The 17,415-nt window shown below is 37.3% G+C and overlaps 1 protein-coding gene and 2 long non-coding RNA genes across 6 annotated transcripts in view; 2 read left to right on the forward strand and 1 right to left on the reverse strand.

The window, feature by feature from the left end:
- The window catches only part of zbtb46 (zinc finger and BTB domain containing 46), a 143,460-nt gene that overhangs the window by 60,211 nt on the left and 65,834 nt on the right, over positions 1 to 17,415 (forward strand). The gene's annotated exons all lie outside the window — the stretch shown is intronic.
- Positions 5,291 to 6,371, reverse strand: LOC147831250 (uncharacterized). Its single transcript, XR_015523334.1, has 2 exons — positions 6,322 to 6,371; positions 5,291 to 5,616 (listed from the first exon to the last, which is right to left on the reverse strand). It is a non-coding gene; the product is annotated as an uncharacterized LOC147831250 (long non-coding RNA).
- LOC147838176 (uncharacterized) lies at positions 6,594 to 8,327 on the forward strand. The gene is made up of 2 exons (XR_015523355.1): positions 6,594 to 6,640; positions 7,525 to 8,327. It is a non-coding gene; the product is annotated as an uncharacterized LOC147838176 (long non-coding RNA).

Below are 17,415 nucleotides of genomic sequence, written 5' to 3' on the forward strand. Positions count from 1 at the left end.
GTGTGAGGATATGGTTTTTAACATGATTAGGCAGCCAAGACCAAAAAGACAGTCAGACTCCTGTCTAAAGCTTCTAGCTGTTTCTTTTGTCTGCTAAAACTGTATACTTTTAATCATATTCCTTATTGATACTGATCTGCACGAACATTGTAAGAATCAGATTATGTCAGATAATGCATTTGGGTTTGTTTGCATACCAAATCTTCTTTGCATAAGTCCTTAAGTTTCACTGTGCCCTCGTTTAGGCCTCTGTTGAATGGATTGGACATGACTGATCATTCCTTTTCGTAGTGTCTTATTGACCAGTGGCGAAAATGAGGCATCAAGCCATCAGAGCTCTAGAGGAGGTATAGGAAGTCACAGATCATGTTTAGCAGATGCTTGCTGGTGTTGAAATGAATGTATTATATGATTTATAACTTTCTATAGCTTTTTAACATGGGCATAATGTCATGGAATGCAGATTTTAGAATTTGATTTTATTAATATTAAAGATCAAAAACATTCCTCAGAAAAGTAGATTCTTTTTAGTGTGAATTAATTCTGTGATTGAATCTGCATTTTTGGCATCATATAAATGATATGTCCTTATTTTAGAGATTATTTAAATATCATGCTAAGGTGTATTTTTTGAAAAAAAAAAAAAAAAAAAAAAAAAAAATATATATATATATATATATATATATATATATATATATATATATATATATATATATATATTCTCTCCAGCCACATTGTGAGTACTGTGTTAAACCTTTTTTTGCCTTTAAATTGTGGTCCATATTGGTATGATAGCATCACGCAGTTGCTGCAGATTTGTTGGCTGCACATCTATGATGAGAATTTCCTGTTCCACCACATCCCAAAGATGCTCTATTGGATTGAGATCTGGTGACTGTGGAGGCCATTTGAGTACATTGAACTCACTGTTATGTTTTAAGAACCCAGTCTGAGATAATTTGCGCTTAATGATATGAGCCCCTTTCACACAGTGATAGCGCTAAATATCCAGAAGATTTACAGAATGACTTTACCGGTAAATCAAAAAAAATACCGTTCACACATCCATTCCAAAATACCGGTAAATTTAACATCATTAACCAGAGGTGACCTCTAAAAGGCTGCGCTTGTATTTGTAAACATTTGACTACATTACAAACTCTGTGGATAGATCAGTATTGTAAACAACTTTGATGAAAATATAGAGAAACACTTTCGCATGTTGAGATGTTCATGATATGTGTTTGTGCTGGTGCTTATGGGCTATTTCACGGGCACACGTGACGCTTAAAGCAACTGAAGAAAGCAGAGCTTGAAAGTAAACAAACAACAGCTTATCATAAGCATCTTATCAATAGTTATTTACACAGTTGGTATTAAGAAGAAACATATAAATGTTAAATGACAAACATCTAGCAGCTAAATATGTCTGAAAAAATATTCAAAGAATTTTATTTTCATAAACCGCGCGGATGTGAATGCGTCTGACTATTCTCATTGGCTAAAGTAGACGTCTCACATCAGCATGTTTTAGATGTGCACACGTTTTTCCAGCAATCTTCCTTTTTCGTTCACACAGCACAGCATTCCGGCAAATTACAGGTAATGTTACAACTTCTCTTTCCGGAAAATAGCCGGAACGAATTTACTGGTATTTTCAAAAAGAGCCTGTTCACACATACAGAGCTTTCGGGAAAATCGCCGGTAATTTTCCAGAAAGGTCTGTATGTGTGAAAGGGGCTATGACGCATTATCTTGCTGGAAGTAGCCATCAGAAGATAGGTACACTGTGGTCATAAAAGAATAGACATGGTCAGCAGCAATACTCAGGTGGGCTGTGGTGTTGACACAATGCTCAATTGGTACTAATGGGCCTAAAGTGTGTAAATAAATTAGCTTTAATTTATTGAAACTGAATTAATACCTGTGGCTACTAAGATGTGGTTTTATAAAGTGAACTGATTAATCTGTACAATAACCAACACTTTGGACTGTCTGAAAGATTATTATTTTATGTTCTTGTATTACTGTGGTAGAAACAAGGGGGTGTTAAAGTTCCTATTAAAATGTATATTTATGTCACTAACAAGCAAACCTTTGCTCTGCCATGACAGAAGTCGAATTGAAAGAATAACTGACCAGAAGATTTCACATTCATATCTACAAATAATGCCCCCAATTACAAAATTGTGTGTATATATTTTTCCTTGTGTATTGTTTAATCAAGTTGCGCAACATGCTCTGGTGGCTATTTTACATTTACAGAATTTCTGGCTTAGTCATATGAAAGCATGACTTTACTTGTACATTTTCTGCTCAGACCCCTTTAAATTTGTTAAGAATGGGCCGATGCTTTTTGTAATCTGTTAATTATTTGTTTCTGAATTCATATGAAATCACCACCACAGGTTGTAAATGGTGCATGAAATGAAACTTGAGTAGCTTTGTATGCGTGTGTATGTGTGTGTGTAAGTTCTACTCAAGAATTCCACAGTAAAGTCCTGATTCCACAGTAAAGTGTTTGTGACTGGAGCAGTGCTGCTATCAAAGATGTGTGTGTTCTTTTCTTTGTTGTCACATAGTGCTCATCTTTCTTCTTATCATCCTCCAGTTATTTGTTGTATTAATAGTAGCTGTATCAGTTTTGTCCCACCAATGTGCTATGATTAAATTACTCATTGTCAGAAGTGTGTATACGCTCTGAAATGTGAATGTAGGAGCTCAGCACTCTCCTAAAAGCCAGACCACTCCTTTTAACAAGAAGCCGCGCTCTTCGCTTACAAACAAACCCACAATGGCTGTTGCACAGACCTGAGTCACAGCTCTCTATCTCACAGACACTTAAAACAACAATCCTCGTAGTACCACACTTTACACAGGCTTTGTCTGATGCTAAAGGCTACTACACTAGAAATTAGCATTAGCGCTGGGACTTGTTTTTCAGGTCATAAAAATTACCACCACAGCAAAGTTTCAGAAGGAAATTAACCCAGCACATGATCTCATGGTATCTGTGTGAAAGTGCCTTGTTAGTTTGAGCGCTGTTCATGTTTCAGGTTTACTCCCTGTTAAAGAGGGGGGTTTCTGTGGTTAGCTGTGGCTGTGAACTTCATGCTATCATCAGGGGGATTTTTGAGGGTGGTCAGGAAATGGTCACTGATACTTTATTTGAAGTTATCTGTTCTCGAGTAAAGCTATCTGGTAACGCTTTCTTTTACAACCCGCAAAGTACCGCGTAAGTACAGTGAAATTACAGTGTACTTTTCTGTACGTACTGTGTAAGTATAATGAACGTATGTGTAGGTATAAGGGAACAAACCGTAATGCTTGGGTAAAAAGGGGGTAACAACCAGATGTTCATCACGAAAATTACCGCGTAAGTACAGTGAAATAACCGTGTACTTTTCTGTACCTATAGTGTAAGTATAAATAACGTTTACGTAAGTATAAGGGAACAAACTGTAATGCTCGGGTAATAAGGGGATAACAACCAGATATTTAGCATAAAAGGTACCGCGTAAGTACAGTGAAATAAGGTTGTACTTTTCTTTAAATTGCAAAAGAACAAACCATAATGTTTGCGTAAAAGGGGAGTAACAATAAGATATCCATCACGCAAAGAAGTATATTAAGTTTACGATGTACATTTCTTCAAGTATTGTATACATATAAAGAATTATGCAAGGATGGTGACAACCTATTGCTATCTGCAAATGTACTGTATATGCACCTGCGTGAGTACATTAGTACTCTTATTCAGTGCTTGGGTTTTATATGGGGTGTTTAATGAATAAAAGGTTTACAACCTGTGAAATTATGAACCCTTATTGTATACTGTACGTATTTTAAATCTGCAATTCAATATAAAATATATTTCCATACACTACTTACCTTATGTTTACTCGTCGATCTCACCAAAGCCATCAATGTCTCCATAACTCACTATCAACAAATAACTTTGCATGACATAGGCCTACCGTCAGGGTTCAATGCAGATTAAAACAGGCTCGCATCTTTACTGCTGTTGCACAGGGAGGCTAACTGTTGCATTTCAGTAAATGTATAGCTGATGCTTTATAGAAAAATCTAGTAATTTGGTCTTCAATCAATAAAAACCGCTGCTGTAGTTTACTCTGTTCTTAGTGTTCAAGTATACACTAGTATGTTAAAGTTCAGCTTCTTCCCTCTTTGTTCCCTGTAGTTAAAGGGTAAATACAGTATTTGTTCCCTCCTTGTTCCCTGTACTTACAGGGTAAATACCACATTTGAGGGTTGTAAATTAAAGTGAAGCTTTGTTCCTCCCTTGTTCCCTGTACTTACAGGGTAAATACCACATTTGAGGGTTGTAAATTAAAGTGAAGCTTTGTTCCTCTCTTGTTACCTCCTTGTTCCCTGTACTTACAGGGTAAATACCACATTTGAGGGTTGTAAATTAAAGTGAAGCTTTGTTCCTCTCTTGTTACCTCCTTGTTACCTGTACTTACAGGGTAAATACCACATTTGAGGGTTATAAATTAAAGTGAAGCTTTGTTCCTCTCTTGTTACCTCCTTGTTACCTGTACTTACAGGGTAAATACCACATTTGAGGGTTGTAAATTAAAGTAAAGCTTTGTTCCTCTCTTGTTACCTCCTTGTTACCTGTACTTACAGGGTAAATACCACATTTGAGGGTTGTAAATTAAAGTGAAGCTTTGTTCCTCTCTTGTTACCTGTAGTTAAAGGGTAAATACAACATTTGTTCCCCCCTTGTTCCCTTTAGTTTACAATGTAAAATCTTAAAGGCAGTGAAATAAATATACAAACACACAATATATTTCTTCTTTACTTTGTAACCTTTATTTTAATAAATAAGCATTTTAAAAGACTTCATATTAATCAAACATTGTCTTGTCTATCATTGCCTATACTCATTCATTTTCTCTTCGGCTTTGTCCTTTTGTTAATCTGGGGTCGCCACAGTGGAATAAACCACCATCTTATCCAGCATATGTTTTACGCAGTGGATGCCCTTCCAGCTGCAACCCATCTCTGGGAAACCTCCATACACACTCACTCACACGCATTCACTACGGACAATTTAGTCTACCCAATTCACCTGTACCGCATGTCTTTGGACTGTGAGGGAAACCGGAGCACCCAGAGGAAACCCACGCGAACGCAGGGAGAACTCCATGCAGAAACCTTCTTGATGTGAGGAAACAGCACTACCTACTGTGCCACCGTGTTGCCACCCAGCTGCAACCCATCACTGGGAAACATCCATACATACTCATTCACACACATACACTACGGACAATTTTACCTTACCCAATGTCACCACATATTTTTGGACTTGTGGGAGCACCCGGAGGAAACCCACGCTAACATGGGGAGAACATGCAAACTCCACACAGAAATGCCAACTGACCCAGCCGAGGCTCGAACCAGCGACCTTCTTGCTGTGAGGCGATTGTGCTACCCACTGCGCCTGCCTATACTCAAACAGCAAAATAACACATTATTTCCTTCCCCCTTTTTTTCTGGCATCTCTTGCTTGGCTTCCTCTTCTGCTCTTCTCAGCTTCCACTGAGGACTCTGATGGTGAGTGGCTGATGAAATCCCATGGGTCTTGCTGCTCTGCATTTATATAAAATATATAAACAGACAGAAAGGCTTTTAGTAAGCTATAGACATGTTTATTTTCCTGTTTAATGTGTGTGTAGTGGTTGTCTAACAATTTCACACACTAAACATTTACAGATACCATACAGACACTATACATTACTATCAAACAAAAGTACTATGATCAGATCATATGGGAGATTGTGATCATTTATAGTGATAATAATTAAAGTGCAGAGGGGAAAAGGCTTAAATAGTAGGCTACTGTGCTAAAGTCCTAGGCAAACGTTACTAGTAATTGGGGGGGGGGGGGGGGGGGGGGGGTATTGATATATCAAACTGGCATGCTACAGAAAATATCAATTTACATTTCCAAACATTAATTTTGTCATTAACTTTGCTGTAATTAACGTATACAGGGAGAAAATCGTCTGCACAGTCAGTATGACAACAGCCACAGAGATCTGACCTGCTCATCATCCAGTCTTTCTGGAATGACATGAAGAAACTAAATCCATAGGAACTTTGGCAACATTTCTAAGATGTGCAAAGTAAACGACAGTAAACATTGGTAAATATCCGCTGCTGGCCGTTTAGATTCGGCCATGAACTAACGTTAATGTTACGCTAAAAACAAATGAAACAAAATAAATATAATCTGGTTAATGCACAATTTCTAATCGTAACAATAGCCTTATGTACTGACAACGATTTACTCACATGTGTTACATGGTGACAAGACGGAGCAATTCCAAACGTCCCAAAAGTCTGAGCAAAACCTCGTGGCGTGCTGCTGCAGTTTGATTCGGATCTTTAGAGGCTTCTTGATTCACAACTCGTTTGAATCAACGAATCAGTAGGCGCGTACCTGAAGTGATACAATATCGCGAGATGGATTCAAATGCACACGGAGCTGTCTGTTGTTCTCGCGATGTTTTGATGTCACACTGATCGGTTTGTTGAAGACGAATCGATTCAACTCTCCGTCCTCCATTCCTAGAATTTCCTGTTCACGGCAGTACAAGGACGGCAGCGCGAGGTAAATAAAACAAGTATTTTTATGACGTTATGTACATAGAAGTGTTTGTTTAGGTTTTTGTTTATATCTGATGTTTGTACGTATTTTTAACAATTACACCCTTTTCACAACACTGTTATGACGCGTTTAACGATCATCAGGATCTAAAATCCTTGAGTTTTTTATTTTTTTTTTATAAAATAACATTTATTTGTATCTACGTATGCATTATATAATATGATTACATGTGCGAGGTGTTTCAAACAGTGTCTATGGTCATGAGTAAATTAGAAGTTATTCTCTCTTCTTGCTGGCGTTATCAGTTTCACACTATATTTTTATTTTTCTAATTGTCGAGACACCATCGTAAAGTTTTCATTTTATTTGAGCAAAGAAGATTGTAAAAAAAATGTGTTGTACTTTCCCATTCACTGTGCTGAAATGTAAAAAGGGTCCATAACAGTACATCAACCATATTATGTTGTCTTTCACTTTATTTAGGACTAATGATGGGTTAAGACATGTACTTTAATCAAAAACTAACCTTAGGGGTAGTTAACCCAAACGTTACATTTACTTACCATTTAATGAGTGACACAGAATTTAAATATGTACACTGAACAGCAAATAATCTTTACTTCAAAGTCTATACGGCCTGCACATATATTTAAGCCTTTTCCCCTCTGCGCTTTAATTATTATCACTATAAATGATCACAATCTCCCATATGATCTGATGATAGTACTTTTGTTTGATAGTAATGTATAGTGTCTGTATGGTATCTGTAAATGTTTAGTGTGTGAAATTGTTAGACAACCACTACACACACATTAAACAGGAAAATAAACATGTCTATAGCTTACTAAAAGCCTTTCTGTCTGTTTATATATTTTATATAAATGCAGAGCAGCAAGACCCATGGGATTTCATCAGCCACTCACCATCAGAGTCCTCAGTGGAAGCTGAGAAGAGCAGAAGAGGAAGCCAAGCAAGAGATGCCAGAAAAAAAGGGGGAAGGAAATAATGTGTTATTTTGCTGTTTGAGTATAGGCAGGCGCAGTGGGTAGCACAATCGCCTCACAGCAAGAAGGTCGCTGGTTCGAGCCTCGGCTGGGTCAGTTGGCATTTCTGTGTGGAGTTTGCATGTTCTCCCCATGTTAGCGTGGGTTTCCTCCGGGTGCTCCCACAAGTCCAAAAATATGTGGTGACATTGGGTAAGGTAAAATTGTCCGTAGTGTATGTGTGTGAATGAGTATGTATGGATGTTTCCCAGTGATGGGTTGCAGCTGGGTGTTAACACGGTGGCACAGTAGGTAGTGCTGTTTCCTCACATCAAGAAGGTTTCTGCATGGAGTTCTCCCTGCGTTCGCGTGGGTTTCCTCCGGGTGCTCCGGTTTCCCTCACAGTCCAAAGACATGCGGTACAGTTGAATTGGGTAGACTAAATTGTCCATAGTGAATGCGTGTGAGTGGGTGTGTATGGATGTTTCCCAGAGATGGGTTGCAGCTGGAAGGGCATCCACTGCGTAAAACATATGCTGGATAAGATGGTGGTTTATTCCACTGTGGCGACCCCAGATTAACAAAAGGACAAAGCCGAAGAGAAAATGAATGAGTATAGGCAATGATAGACAAGACAATGTTTGATTAATATGAAGTCTTTTAAAATGCTTATTTATTAAAATAAAGGTTACAAAGTAAAGAAGAAATATATTGTGTGTTTGTATATTTATTTCACTGCCTTTAAGATTTTACATTGTAAACTAAAGGGAACAAGGGGGGAACAAATGTTGTATTTACCCTTTAACTACAGGTAACAAGAGAGGAACAAAGCTTCACTTTAATTTACAACCCTCAAATGTGGTATTTACCCTGTAAGTACAGGTAACAAGGAGGTAACAAGAGAGGAACAAAGCTTCACTTTAATTTACAACCCTCAAATGTGGTATTTACCCTGTAAGTACAGGTAACAAGGAGGTAACAAGAGAGGAACAAAGCTTCACTTTAATTTATAACCCTCAAATGTGGTATTTACCCTGTAAGTACAGGGAACAAGGAGGTAACAAGAGAGGAACAAAGCTTCACTTTAATTTACAACCCTCAAATGTGGTATTTACCCTGTAAGTACAGGGAACAAGGGAGGAACAAAGCTTCACTTTAATTTACAACCCTCAAATGTGGTATTTACCCTGTAAGTACAGGGAACAAGGAGGGAACAAATACTGTATTTACCCTTTAACTACAGGGAACAAAGAGGGAAGAAGCTGAACTTTAACATACTAGTGTATACTTGAACACTAAGAACAGAGTAAACTACAGCAGCGGTTTTTATTGATTGAAGACCAAATTACTAGATTTTTCTATAAAGCATCAGCTATACATTTACTGAAATGCAACAGTTAGCCTCCCTGTGCAACAGCAGTAAAGATGCGAGCCTGTTTTAATCTGCATTGAACCCTGACGGTAGGCCTATGTCATGCAAAGTTATTTGTTGATAGTGAGTTATGGAGACATTGATGGCTTTGGTGAGATCGACGAGTAAACATAAGGTAAGTAGTGTATGGAAATATATTTTATGTTGAATTGCAGATTTAAAATACGTACAGTATACAATAAGGGTTCATAATTTCACAGGTTGTAAACCTTTTATTCATTAAACACCCCATATAAAACCCAAGCACTGAATAAGAGTACTAATGTACTCACGCAGGTGCATATACAGTACATTTGCAGATAGCAATAGGTTGTCACCATCCTTGCATAATTCTTTATATGTATACAATACTTGAAGAAATGTACATCGTAAACTTAATATACTTCTTTGCGTGATGGATATCTTATTGTTACTCCCCTTTTACGCAAACATTATGGTTTGTTCTTTTGCAATTTAAAGAAAAGTACAACCTTATTTCACTGTACTTACGCGGTACCTTTTATGCTAAATATCTGGTTGTTATCCCCTTATTACCCGAGCATTACAGTTTGTTCCCTTATACTTACGTAAACGTTATTTATACTTACACTATAGGTACAGAAAAGTACACGGTTATTTCACTGTACTTACGCGGTAATTTTCGTGATGAACATCTGGTTGTTACCCCCTTTTTACCCAAGCATTACGGTTTGTTCCCTTATACCTACACATACGTTCATTATACTTACACAGTACGTACAGAAAAGTACACTGTAATTTCACTGTACTTACGCGGTACTTTGCGGGTTGTAAAAGAAAGCGTTACCAGCTATCTTGATCAGAAAGAGACTAGGAAACTATGGTCAGCTCATCCTCCCCTTTTCACAAGATGAAAATCCCAGGTTTAGATCATTCACGCATCTATAAAGGGTTTCTCGAAAGTAAACTGTCGATGTGTTGTTGTTGTCTTTAGCAGAAGAGAAGTTTGTGTTTTCTTACCCGTTTATATATTTGTATATGGAGGCATATTTCTGTGTCCTTTTGAATGCTCACATGTAATTTGAAAATATGTGTGAAAATGATGATAGTGAGGTGTCTGACATGTATAAACAGTGTTGTCATTTGCATTTGTCTTTTGCAAGTGTGTTTAATAGAGCCGTTTATGGCGTAACTTTGCACTTTTCTCAGTGCGCGGCTGACACATTCACAGCAGAGCTCATCTAATCTAATCCAGTTCATCTGAGCAAACACACATACACATGAACTTCAGCTCAGCACATCTATTGACTTTCTTCTCAGAGTTTAACCTCTGGCCTCTTACCCACTGCTCCACAAACACTCGCTCATTCATGCATTCATTGACTTATTAATGTCTTCAGACCATTACTATAACTTATGGTAATTTGTTCACTCACTACATTTATGCACTTACTGATTTGTTCACATACTCATGAATGAATGGATTAATTAATTCACTTACAGACTCATTTTTTTCTTTGATTCATAGAGTGAGTGACAAAACATGCACTCATCTTTTACTGATTCATTAATTCATACTGCCTCATTTACTTTATTTATTCATCACTTACTGACACATTCATTCATGCACTCACTCATTGAACAATTCACTCATTTATTATTCACTTTATACTTAACTAACTCTCACACATTCATCTTTTCTTTCTTATTTATTTACAAATCCGTTGATTCGCCCACTCGCCCAATAATTCATTCCCTTATTGACTTACTAATTCAGACATCTACTCACTCACCCATTATATCACCTATTGATATCTTCACCAACTTACTCATTTACTCACTCGTGTATCCATCTCAAGTTTATTCACATGCTTATTTATTCATTCTTACTAATTTATTAATTCACCGTCACCCAATAAAGCATTCCTTTATTGACTTGCTAATTCATTTATTCTCTCACCCATCTTTACTTACTATTTCATTCACTCACTCATTTATTCACCTCTACTTATTTATTTATCTGCTTATTTATTCATTCTTACTTACTAATTCATTAATTCACCCAGTCACTCAATAAAGCATTCCTTTATTGACTTGCTAATTCATTCACTCACTTACCCATGATTTTTTCCACTTACTAATTCATTCACTCACTCATTTATTGAAATCTACTCATTTATTCATTCTTAATTCATTCATTCACTCACTTACCCATGAATTCATTCACTTACTAATTCATTCACTCACTCATTTATTGACCTCTACTAATTTATTCACTCTTAATTCATTGATTCACCCAGTCACACAATAAAGCATTCCTTTATTGACTTGCTAATTCATTCATTCACTCACTTACCCATGAAATTTTTTCACTTACTAATTTATTCACTCACTCATTTATTGACCTCTACTCATTTTTTCACTCTTAATTCATTAATTTAGCCTGTAACCCAATAAAGCATTCCTTTATTGACTTACTAATTCATTCATTCATTCACTCACCCATTGATTTATTCACTTTCTAATTCATTCACTTACTTATTTATTCATTCTTGCAAACTCAATAATTCAAACAGTCACTCAATAAAGCATTTCTCTATTGACTTGCTAATTCATTCATTCACTCTCCCATTGATATTTTCACTTACTAGTTCATTCACTCACTTGTTTATTCACCTCTAAGTGTTTATTCACCTGCTTGTTTATTTATTTTTGCTTACAAATTCATTAATGCACCCAGTCACCCAATGAAGTATTAATTAACAGACTTGCTAATTCTTCATTCATTTACTTTTCCTTTAATTTCTTCACTTCATAATTCCTTCACTCACTGATTTATTCACCTCTACTTATTTATTCACCTGCTTATTTATTCATTCTTACTTACTAATTCACTGTCACGCAATGGTGTTCCTTCATTGACTTGCTAATTTATTCACTCACCCATTAATTTAATCTCTTACTAATTCATTCACACACTCATTCATTCACCTCTACTTATTTATTCACCTGCTTATTTATTCATTCTTACTAATTCATTAATTCACCCAGTCACTCAATAAAGCATTTCTCTATTGAATTACTAATTAATTCATTCATTTACCCACTAACTCGCTTAATCATTATTCACTTTGTCATTCACTTCTTTATTCATCTCTACTGACCATGCTGCTGATTCACTAATGCATCAATCGCTTATTTTTTCATTTGCTTACTAATCCGTTCATTCACTTACTCATTTCTTTATTCTTACTGATTCTTTCGTTCACCCATTTACTCGCTTCAGACTTATTAAATCATTAACTCACTCATGCCCTCAGTAAAGCATTCCTTTATTTGTTTGCTAATTCATTAATACATTTACCCACTCACTTACTTGCCCAATTATTATTCACTAATTCATTTAATTGTTTATTCATCTATGCTGATCATACTGCTAATCCCCTAATGCATTAATCGTTTATCCTTTCATTTGCTTACTAATTCGTTAATTTACTCGCTCATTTATTCACTCTTACTGATTGATTCATGTACCCTTGACTCATCGTTCACTCTGTCAGTTATTCTTTGTATCTATCATTTATTCATTGTCGCAGTGTCCTTCGAATGGTGTCTTCATTCCCTTCTCAGTCTTGACTCTTTCCTAACTCATCAGCTCTTTTTCTCTGTTTTTACATTTGCTCTCACTTCTCTCTCTCTCTGGGTCTCTATAGTCAAAAGGTGTGTGCTTGAAATAATGAGAGTGAGGCCCCTTTAACCCCCATCCTCTTACCACTCTCCCCATAGTATTTACACCTCATTAAACCTGAAATAGCTTTAATATTTAAAACATCGTGAACAGATCTCAACCCTCCCACCCTGAACACCTCTGGTTTTTCCCCCTCCCTCGTCGCTTTCTCCCAGTTTAATAATCTACTTTCATATTTCCTCCCTCTCCATTAAAACCAAAATAGATTTCATATTTCACAAGTTGAACTTGTACGAAAAAAAAGTTTAACCCCCTCTCTTCAGTCTCCTTTGTCTTTCTTTTACTGCTCTTGCTCACTCACTCAATTATGAAGCAAATATTTTTGGTTTTGTTTTGTTTTGTCCAGTTTCCTTCTCCCTTTCTGTCCCTCATCTGTTCCTGATGTACCTCCTTATTATCTTTTGTCCAGGACCCTCCATCCCACCAGATGACCTTCACAGCCCTCTTCTGTCTCAATCTTTCTCTTGCTTCTCTGTTTCTTTCTCTCTCTCCCTCGGTCTCCCCCATGGTATTCTGGGTTGCCCCTCGGTGTAGCTGAATGCTTGTTTGTTCTGGGGTAAGGCGTCATGTCGGACTGTCAGACAGAGTTCTTGTGTTCCGCCTTGCTCGATGCCATTCTCTCGCTTCTCTCTTCAGTCTCCTTCTGTTTTTCCTTTGCTTGCACAAGTCTCTTCAATCACAATAAGGTGAAACAAGCCACATAATAGGGTATTAATTGGCCGAAATCTTTAAAGTTTAGTTCAAATGCTAATACAGGTTAAAGGAATCTAGAGACAATATAATGAAGACTAAACACTATAGAAACTCTCAATATAGTGGCTGTATGAATGGAAGATTTTATATTAGTTACAAGAGCTTGCCTGTTTTTAAAATGTACAATATGTTGAACAACCTGGAAAATGGTTGACTCACATTCATTATTTATACACAGTTAATGCAAATCTCAGTTTTGCAAAACCTTGAAACCACATCAACTACTTGATATTGAGGTCAGATTGTATTGGTGATTTACAAAATGCACTTTAAATTTAATCTTGGCAAAGAGTCTTGGATATTTTGGTTCTTCCTTGATGTATTACTTGAATCCGTGTAAAATAACTGCCACAGGGAATTACCAAGAAGGTTGTTAAGTCAGACGATTTGCCCCATTCTGAATGGGAATATTATGTGTATTTTAGCCTAAAGTCAGTTTAGTATTTGTATGTTATACTGTAAATTACCAAAGAAAATTATTTCTGAAACTTTGCTAAAAATACCTTTAAAAGAGAAGGGATTAGTTCAAGAAGGAGGGGGAGTTTTTTTTGTCTGAAAATATGAGAACATGTACATTAAAAACAAAATAATGGTTTGCCCAGTTTAAATAATATATAATAAACGTTGCAACATTCCACAAAAAAACTGTACATGTGGATATCAAGTCAGTTTTTACATTAGTTATTAGGCCAACTCAAAGCTCAGAGAGAAAATGTTTGCAATAAACATCACAGATTAACTTCAGAGAGAAATAATTATACAGTATATAGACTAAATTGAATTTGTCACTCATAAACATTTTACAATTTGCACATTATGTGATGTAAGTTTATTGTTGGGAACTATCTTCTTTTACACTCTGTTTCTGGTGAATTTATGAGTTATCTAACCTTTATTTTTTGTCCTATTTTTGTTATTCAGGTTTCAGGTTCAGTGTTTTTAGGTCTCTTCCCTCTGTCCTTATCTCTCTTTTGCTCCCTCTGCTCATAAATGACAAGTCTGTCACTCCTCCACACCTCCCACCTGTGTGTCGCACTGTCAGTTTCTTTGAAAGTGAACACTCTCGACTTTGTCATGGGCAGAAAAATCCAGACTTCCTCATGGTGGAGTTCCCTCCTGCTTCAGTGACCTGGTCTCTGAGTACTGACCCCTTCCAGAATCTTTTACACATGCACTATATATAGACACTTTGGCCTGCAAAACCAAAAGGTGCCTCAAGCCAGGACACACTATGGGATCTCAGCTTCGGCCAATGAAGATGACGATGACAACCATGTAAATTTCCAAAGCGTAAGCACCCCCTGCCCTTGGTGCAGAATGCCCGAGCTACTCAGCAGATCATAGATTGACCCTTCCAACACCTGTGTGTATCAGTAGCAAACATGGCCAAGTGGCCAACTGTGCCATACAGGCTCCATACCAAACCATTGGGGTAACATTGTAAAGTTGTATATTTTTATATGCAAAGACACTTTACCTTTTGATTAAAATACAAAGTAGAATTGTTTAACATCAGGCTTAAGGCCTCAGTATACTTGAAATAAAGTTCTTTTTCATTCTTCGTTTGAGGGAAAAAAGAAGTTTGAAAAGGCCAAGTATACTGTTTCAAACCTTCCTAGATCCCCACACTTCAGTAGGCAGGGTTGATAATGTGTCACTCACATAGAGCTCATGCTACTAAAGTATATCCCTAAACACAACCATAATGGCAGTGGTGAGAGAAGAACATAAACATAATTTTCATAAACTTCTGGCAAACAGTTTTCTCCAGCCTGTCGCACAAGAGTCATTGTGGTGCAGAAAACGTGTGGGACAATGTTTAAAACTTTAATACATGGCGCAAAGTGGTGGCTCTTCTCATCTTGTGTATCACACCCTCTGGATCTTTAAAATGTCTCTGCGAATGATCATACAGTTGTGGATTCAGCTGTAACAGCTCTGCAACCTGGCTTTTCCTGTTTATTTATGTTGCTAACTTGTTGTTTTGGATGTTGTTCCCCTGTCTGATCTCTGTGGATATGATATATGAAGCACGTCAAAAAAGGGGGTGTAGCACACACCCACTTTTTGTGTAATCGCCATAGACCAATGTTACAGTAGCTGTTTAGGAGCGAAGGGTATAAGCAGAGGTGGGCTGGTCAGCTCCAAGTGGGTGGGACTTGAGCTCCAAGTGGGCTGTACAAACTCCTGGAGTTTTCTTTATTTAATGTTTTCTATATGACATGAGTCAAATCTATTTTGTTTTATGAATTTCTACACCTATCCCAAACCCAACCTTACAGTAACCTATTTTGTTTTCTGAATGTCTGCACCTACCCCAACCCCAAACCCAACCTTACAGTAATTTATTTTGAATGTCTACACCTACCCCAACCCTAACCTCACAGTAACCTATCTTCTTTGATGAATGTCTGCACCTACCCCAACCCCAAACCCAACTTTACAGTAATCTATTTTGAATGTCTACACCTACCCCAACCCTAACCTCACAGTAACCTATCTTCTTTGATGAATGCACCTACCCCAACCCCAAACCAAACCTTAAAGTAACCTATTTTGTTTTATGAATGTTTACACCTACCTAAACCCCAACCTTACAGTAACCTATTTTGTTTTATGAATGTCTAAAGCTACCCTAGCACCAAATCCAACCTCGCTGTAACCTTTTTTGTTTTCCTGAATGTCTACACCTACCCCAAACCCAACTTCACTGTAATCTATTTTGTTTTATGAATGTGTACACCTACCCCAACCCCAAACCCAACCGCACAGTACCCTGTATTGTTTTATGAATGTCTACATCTACACCAACCCAAACCAAACCTCAAAGTAACTTATTTTGTTTTATAAATGTCTACACCTACCCTAACCTCACAGTAACCTATATTGTTTTATGAATGTCTACACCTACCCCAGCCCTAAACCCAACCTCACAGTAACCTATTTTGTTTAATGAATGTCCACACCTACCTCAACCCCAACCCATTTTGTTTTATGAATGTCTACTGCTACCCCAACCCCAATCTCACAGTTATCTATTTTGTTTTTCTGAATGTCTGCTCCTACCCCAACCTCACAGTACACTATTTTGTTTTATGAATGTCTACACCTACCCCAACCCCAACCTCACAGTAACCTGTAATGTTTTATAAATGTCTACACCTACCCCAACCCCAAACTCAACCTCACAGTACCCTATTTTGTTTTCTGGATGTCTGCACCTACCCCAACCCCAAATCCAGCATCGAAGGTATCTATTTTGTTTTATGAAAGTCTACACCAACCCCAAACCCAACCTCACTGTAACCGCCAAAGTAACCTATTTTGTTTTATAAATGTCTACAACTTCCCCAACCTCACAGTACCCTATTTTGTTTTATGAATGTCTATACCTACCCCAACCTCACAGTAACCTATATTGTTTTAGAAATGTCTACACCTACCCCAAACCCAACCTCACAGTACCCTATTTTGTTTTCTGAATGTCTGCACCTACCCTGCCCCCAAATCCAACTTCGAAGTAACCTATTTTGTTTTATGAAAGTCTTTAACTTCCCCAACCCCGAACCTAACCTCACAGTAACCTATTTTGTTTTTGGAAGGTCTACATCTACCCCAAGCCCAAGCCCAAATTCACAGTAACCTATTTCGTTTTTTGAAGGTCTACACCTGCCCCAGCCCTAAGCCCAACCTCACAGTAACCTATTTTTTTAATGAAAGTCAACACCTACCCCAACCCCAAAGTAACCTATTTTGTTTTATAAATGTCTACTCCTACCCCAACCCCTACTTCAAAGTAACCTGGTGTGTTTCACTTATATCTACCCTTACCCTAACCCTAAACCCAACCTCATAGTAACCTGTTGTGTTTTATTAAGGTCTACCACATCTGCACAACCCTACA

This window comes from Danio rerio, chromosome 23, assembly GCF_052040795.2.
Source record: "Danio rerio strain M-AB ecotype USA chromosome 23, GRCz13ab, whole genome shotgun sequence".
Lineage (NCBI taxonomy): Eukaryota > Metazoa > Chordata > Actinopteri > Cypriniformes > Danionidae > Danio > Danio rerio.